General features: G+C 59.2%; 1 long non-coding RNA gene across 1 annotated transcript; it reads right to left on the reverse strand.

Moving 5' to 3' along the window:
* Positions 1-436: 436 nt before the first annotated feature.
* On the reverse strand, positions 437-6,536 carry LOC139033776 (uncharacterized). The gene is made up of 3 exons (XR_011486248.1): positions 6,452-6,536; positions 2,324-2,421; positions 437-595 (listed from the first exon to the last, which is right to left on the reverse strand). It is a non-coding gene; the product is annotated as an uncharacterized lncRNA (long non-coding RNA).
* Between the last annotated feature and the right edge of the window lie 54 nt (positions 6,537-6,590).

Consider the following 6,590-nt stretch of genomic DNA (forward strand, 5'->3'; position numbering starts at 1 on the left):
CCGCCCCCTCCACCTCCCCCTTCCCTGCCCCCCTCCCGCCCCCACTAGGGACCCACCAGGGTTCGGGGGATTTTATAGCCGCTGGAGCGGGAAGTCACACTCCACCTGGAAGACGTCAGGAAAGGAGACTCCGCTCTTGCCCCCAGCCAGGGTCCCTGAGCGAATGGCCAGGATGCCCCCGTGCATGTGGGGGAGCTACTGAAAGGAGTCTGGGGTGGGAAGTCTTGCTCCCACCATCACCCTCCCTGGCCAGCATGGAACCCCGGGGGCTGAGCGGAGTTTTGGATTGCATCCCCTCTAAGTCCGGTCAGTGCAAGCTCAGGACAAAGAAGGGATTTTTCCAAGGTCACACAGGAGTCGGGTGAGATCAGGTCCCCAACCCACAGTTGTTTTCACTAAATGCTGTTGCATCCCTTCCATCTCAAGGGACCACAGGACAATATCTTACCTCATCTGATTAAGCAGAGTGGGAGGATTGCGTGGTGGGGCTCTTGATATGAACCACCCCTCCTGATCTGTGAGTGAGCAGACCTTAGGACCACATCTCTCAGCGACCCATCTAGTCCCCACGTTTCCACTTCTCATGAAGATCTGCCTTTGAATAGATGAGGAAGAGAACGCTGGAGACGACCAGGGCCTCTCTCCAACCTGGAGGGCTGCACACCCGTGCCCACCTTGCCAGGGTGTGGCTTGTGGACAACCCAAGTGCAGGCGTGGGGTCCTCACCAGGAAGTCAGCTCTGGTTTGGGCCACTGCAGCATCAGGCTTGCCTTGAAGGCCATATGCTTGGAGGACATGCTCTTGGGAGCCTGGTCCGAGGGAACACAGCCATGAAGACCCCTCCGATTTCCCCAACTGCTCCACAGTACATGTGGGCAGAAACCGTTATCCCAAGGCAAAACTCTGGAAGCCAAGGCATGTCTGGGTCCCTCATGGCCATCCCCAGCTTTGTCTCCCTCACGCCCCACCTGCTGCCCACAGCCTCCAGCAGGTCTGGGGGCGGCAGCCAGGCCTGGCATCCAGGCGCTGTGCACCTCAGGGAGCCCCGAAGGGTTTATGGGGCTCCCAATGAATGGGCCTGTTGAGCTCAGAGGGGGCCGGGCCCGAGTAAACATGACTGGGTCTGAGCTGCCATTCTCCCCCTGCCTCCTTCCTCAGGACCTAGGACCAAAATACGACTTCCTGTCCCCGGAGCTGAAGGCTAGACTCGCCCCTTAGAACCTGGGCTGGGGCCCACTGGAGGAACATGGCCTGACCTGCACAGGCAAGCCCCCAAGGCTGATGGGGAGAAGGGACCTCGGGTATTCAGCTTCCCAGGTCTGTATCCAGGACCCGAGGGCTTGGGCACTTTATGTGGCCCATTCAGGCCTTGAACTGCCCATCTGCTAACGACACATTGAGAAACTGAGGCCACGAACAGGATCCACAGGTCAGAACAGAACAGGCACTGAGCCCCAGCCTCTTGCTTCCCCGGCCAGGGAGGATGGGAGCTGGGTGTGTGTGCATGGGCTCAGAGGAGGAAGAGACTCAAAGTGGGGAAAGCTCAGGGCACTGGGAAGTTTGAGACAGAGGACACAGGAGGGCTTCTCCCCTGAACACAGCTGCCCACTGACCTGTAAAAGCCGAAGTCGGCCCCCCGCCCCTCCAATGGCCTTAGTCACAGAAGGTCTCCTTGCCCTGGGATACCCCTTGGAGTCAGACACTGGGAGTTGCCCAGGCCAGCAGCAGGAACCCTGTAAGTTCCCGTAAGAACCCTGTTTGTCATAGTTTCGCTATGCGCCCCTGGCCAGTCCAAGTCTCCTCTCTAAGTTTCATTTTTTTTCTTTTTTTTTGGCATGCAGGATCTTAGTTCCCCAACCAGGGATTGAACCCACGCCCCCGTGCAGTGGAAAGTCTTACCCACTGGGCCACCAGGGAAGTCCCTCCAAGCCTCATTTTTCCCTGCCAGGAGACCAGGTATTGACAAGCTCCCCACCCCTCTTTCCAGCCTGTGAACTAGAAAGTTACTTTAGAAACTATACAGTGTGATACCCTCCTACCCAGGAGCCTGGAAGATTCGGGGAGAGGTCGCCCCTGAGGTGGGGGGGCCCCTAGGAACATGCCCCAGCCACTAGGGGTGGTTCCGGGCCAGTCGCCTCACGTGCTAAGCACTGGGGGTTGTGACTGGAATGTGTGGAGCAGCAGCTACCACGTGAATCATTACACCTCGTCAGGCTGAGCCTGAGACTTCCAGACTCAAACCAGCTCAGACTGGGCTCCGGCAGAAGGGCAGCCTCTGAGCCCCGAGGTGAAGTTCCAGGATCTTGCACGGTCTTCTCCTCACCATCTTCACCCTTAACATCCAGGTCCAGCGCTGGTTCTGCTACAGCTCATTCCGCAGAACCCCAGAGAGAGGTCATCTGTCCACCATCCCTCTGTGACCTGCAATGACAGAAGCAGGCCCTGAGCCTTGTGGTGGGGCGGCTTGGAGACCGGGGTTGGGGGGGATGGCGGGGGGGAGTGGGAGCGAGCGGCCTGTCAGGGCTTCCTGGCTGATTTCACATCAGGAGCCCATGTTCCAGTGAGTAAAGAGTCAGATAGAGAGAGAGAGGCATGGGTCTGCAGGGATCAAGGCAAGGGCTGGGTAGAATGAGGGTCCCCATCTCTCCTAGCTGGGGGACCCTGGATGCCCAGTGCTTGGAGGGAAGGCCTTCCCAGCCTCAGTTTTCCTGCTTGTGACCTGGGTTTGAACCATCCTGGGCCGTCACCTGATTTCTCCAGGTGTCCAAAACTTGAATGAAGTCACTCATAGGGGCTGTGCTCATATTTCATGGAGGCCTGAAATTTCTGAGATGTGGAAAAGGCTGGAAGGGGCAGGCAGGGGGTACACAGGAGCAGACAGAAGGACAGCTAGTCAGAGGAAGGCTTGGCAGGGCAAGGAGAAGACCACTGAGGCACGCACACACCTGAGGGGCTGAACTGGCCTGGGCACCTGAACACTGATTTGCTTGGACCTGCCTCTGCTCCTTGACCAGGGGTCTGGGACAAAGTCCTGGGCTGGTGCAGAGTTTGGTAAAAAAATAATTAATTTTTTTTTTTTTTTCAAGTGAAAGCTCTGACTCAGGCCTTTTCCTGTTCCGAATAGCAACATCCTTGCTTAGGCCTGAACCACAGAAGCTGCTCACGGCTATCCACGGCCTTCCCATGGCCAATTTGAGTCTGTTCTGTGGCTCCAGGCCCTACTTGGACAGTCTTGTGGGTTCCAGGTGAGTGGGGTGCAGGGGAGCCCTGGGACTTGAGTGTAGCTGGAAGAGGGGAGGCTCGGGGCCCTCGTTTGGTTAGTGTGTGTGTCCCTGTGCCCATGGGGCAGATGAGGTATGCCTACTAGGAGATACCTACGGATCTGGTGTTACTGCAGCAGGGGGCTGTGATCATGTGGCCAGAAGGGACAGAAATCCCACAACTACAGCCGCCTGCCCCAGGAGTATTCTCTGCTTGGGACAGGGCAGCCCAGTCCCCTGTGTCCCAGCTTCCTGCCATTTGCCTCCCTGAGAAGTGAGAAAGCCAGGCCTCCTGCTGCAAGGGGAGGGGGCTGCCCAACCAGCTGCCTGGGAGCCTCCAGTGACTCAGCCGGGTGGGGGGTGTTTATGAGCAGCCGAAATGGCTGTAAAAGTGGCACCTCGGCTCACTTATGGCCTGGCCATCCCTCCCCAGTCAGCCCCTTGCGCTGAACAGCTTCCAGAGGGGCCTAGGAACCTGGAAAGAGGTCTGGGATTGAGGCCTGGTGGAGGCTCAGCCGGGGGTCAGGGTTCAATCTGGGGTTAGAGATCAGACTGGGATAGGGATGCAGGGGTAAGGCGCGGGGGTTAAGCTAACTCTGGGGTCAGGGCTGAGGTTGGGACTCAGGCTGACTTTGGGGCTAGGGTTGAGGGAAGGAAAGATGTAGGGGTGCTGTCTGTGGGCTAATTCTCCCAGACAGCCTCCAGGCTAGGGCAAGGGGTTTTCTGAGGGAGTGAGGCCAGGCTGCAGAGGTCTCAGAGGGCCTTTGTTCTTCCTGTTTGAGCCTGGTGCCCACTCTGGCCCCAGGGTCTGTGTGCCTTGGCCGGAGCCCTACTCATGGTGGCAGTGGCAGTAGTAGAGGCCTGTCAGCCCAGGGCTGCTGAACCGGAGTCCGGCCCCAGTTCTGAGCTCTGGACCGCTTTAGCCCCTCCTCCCAGGCCCCAGCCTGGGGGTCAAAGAGGGGGGTCCCTACAGGGACTTATACCCACTCACCACCCCCAACCAGGTCTTTCCAGACACCATTGAAACTGACCTGAAACTGACCAGAAACTGACCCTGGGGCCCTGGGGCTTGCCTGTCAAAAAGGGTGGGCTGTGCTCTGCCAGGCACTGGAGCGCTACCGGTTAATGTGTGACACCCCCAACCCCCATGGTGGTACTTTAACCAGAGGCCTGGGGCTGATTTAGGGGGTCAGAGGCCCCACCCACAGTGGTGGAATGTCCAGCAGAAGTCTGGACTGAGGCACATGAGTTATAGCTAAGGAAACACACTTAAGGGGCCCAGAGCCCATTAGATCCGTCTCTGCAGCCCTATCCATAGCCCATCCTGGTCCTCCCAAGCACAAATACTGTTTGCTTCTCAATCTCAAGGTTGCTGGTGTCAGATCTGAGAAGGATCCCCTGTGTCAGCCGCTGCTCTACCCCTCAGTGCCTCCAGTCCCTCCGTGAATGTTCTTTTCCTATCATCAAGGGCTGTGGGTCATCCAGTCATAAAACTTGGGATCGAATTGCTTAGAAACAGAGACATAAAACTTCTCTGAAGAATCTCAAGTGTTTTGAGGTGCCTGCTCTGGGCACCTGAGCCTCTCTGTTCCTGTTCCAGAAGAGCCCATGCATCATAGGGAGCAGCCCCCAAACCAGAGCGGCTTCAACCTCCCCATTAACGGAAGAGACAGAGACGCAAGGAGACAGAGATGGCCTTTATGTCAGGCAAAGAAGTATGATCCTGGAAGAGCAAACTACAAAGGCAAATGCAGGGGAGTGAGCACAGAAAGAGGGCCAGGAGTCCAGTGAACTAGAGAGTCACCTTTGGAGGAAACTGCCTCCAACAGCGCAGTCCTTAAACACCAGGACGAGAAACTTGAGGGTGGTGGGCATGGAAGAGAGTATGGCCATAGAAATGTGAAGGAGACCGCTGTGGGTACAGTCTGGGAGATGGGTGAGTTTGAGCAGGGAGGGACAGGTTGCCAGGAAAGTTGGCTGCAACTGGATTCCAGTAGCCTTAGGGCTTGTGCACTCATTCACCTTGAAGAAATGGGCCGACCCTGAGACATGGGGCCGGTTTGAGGGCTTTGAGGAGTTCGATTTCCACAGGCTGAGCCTGGGGAGCCCTCAGAGTCCACTGGTCTCTGGGAAACCCAGAGAGATACCCACCCTCCGAGGCACTAAAACAGTAAAGTCAAAAGTGCCCTTTGAATCAGCTGGTCAGCTTCCCATTTTACAGATGAGGAAACTGAGGCTCAGACAGCAGGAGAGTCATCGTGTCCAGGATTACACAACTGGTAAGTGGGTGAGCTGGGTTGCCACTTAAGGTCCCGACAGTCACATTAGCTTCCTCCTGAAGATCCCTAGAGCCCTCTGCTTCAGGCATCCCCCGGCCTTCGCTGCACCTCAGCTTCCCCACCAGATAGGTCGTAGGTTTGGGGTCCAAGGCCCCCTCCGCTGAGCCCGACTCTCCGGGGCTGGGCGGGTGCACATAAGCCCGGCCCCCGCCTGGCCCCAGCCCCCAAAACCTCCTCCCGCCCTTCTCCCAAGTCGAGGGTCCCCAGTGCGCCAGAGCCGGCCAAGAGCTTTTGGGGGTGTGAAAGGGTGGAAGAGAAAGGCGGAGCTTCACGGTGGGGGGCTCAGCTGAGTCTAGGGTCTTGCAGCCTTTAGCCGCCCGGGGTGGAGTCAGGGGCGGAGCTACAGGGGCCCGGCCGGCGTCAGGATGGGTCTAGATTCGGAGAGACCCGGACCCGGGAGAGAAACTGGGGAGGGAGGGAGAGGGGTGTGAGGCCAGAGACGCGGGCAGGGACGGGGGCGGGCCTAGGGCGCAGCACACCGACCCACTCGGGAGCTCCCTGAGCTGGGGGTCCAGGAGAGGGCGGGGCGGCCGGGAGGGCGGCGGCGGCGGCCGAGCCAGGCTCTGGGGCTGGCGGCCGAGCCGCCTCCCCGGGGATCCCGGTCCAGCCTGAGCGGGAGTCCCGCGGGCGGACAGACAGCGCTGCAGCCGGGGGCCCGCGGGGTACCGCCCGTGAAGAGGGCCTGTTTGCGCGGCTGAGGGCCCCTATTCACCGGCCCGGGCCGGACGATCAGAAAAAAAATAAATAACGTCTGTGCCTTCCCGGAGAGGAAAATGAAGCGGCGGCAGCGGCTCGCGCCACGTTCTTGGGCCCCGATGTCAGAGCTCCCAGCCCCGTCCCCTGCACACTCACATCCCGCCGATGTGCGACCCCTGGCCGCGGCCTCTAGAGAATCTTCCCGGAGCAGGGGCCGCGGGCTCCGCTCCGCACACCCGCGTCGGAGACGGCGGAGGGGAGCGGGGGGCGGAGAGGCCCAGGGAGGGCGCGGGGG

This window comes from Odocoileus virginianus, unplaced genomic scaffold, assembly GCF_023699985.2.
Source record: "Odocoileus virginianus isolate 20LAN1187 ecotype Illinois unplaced genomic scaffold, Ovbor_1.2 Unplaced_Contig_2, whole genome shotgun sequence".
Taxonomy (NCBI): Eukaryota; Metazoa; Chordata; class Mammalia; order Artiodactyla; family Cervidae; genus Odocoileus; species Odocoileus virginianus.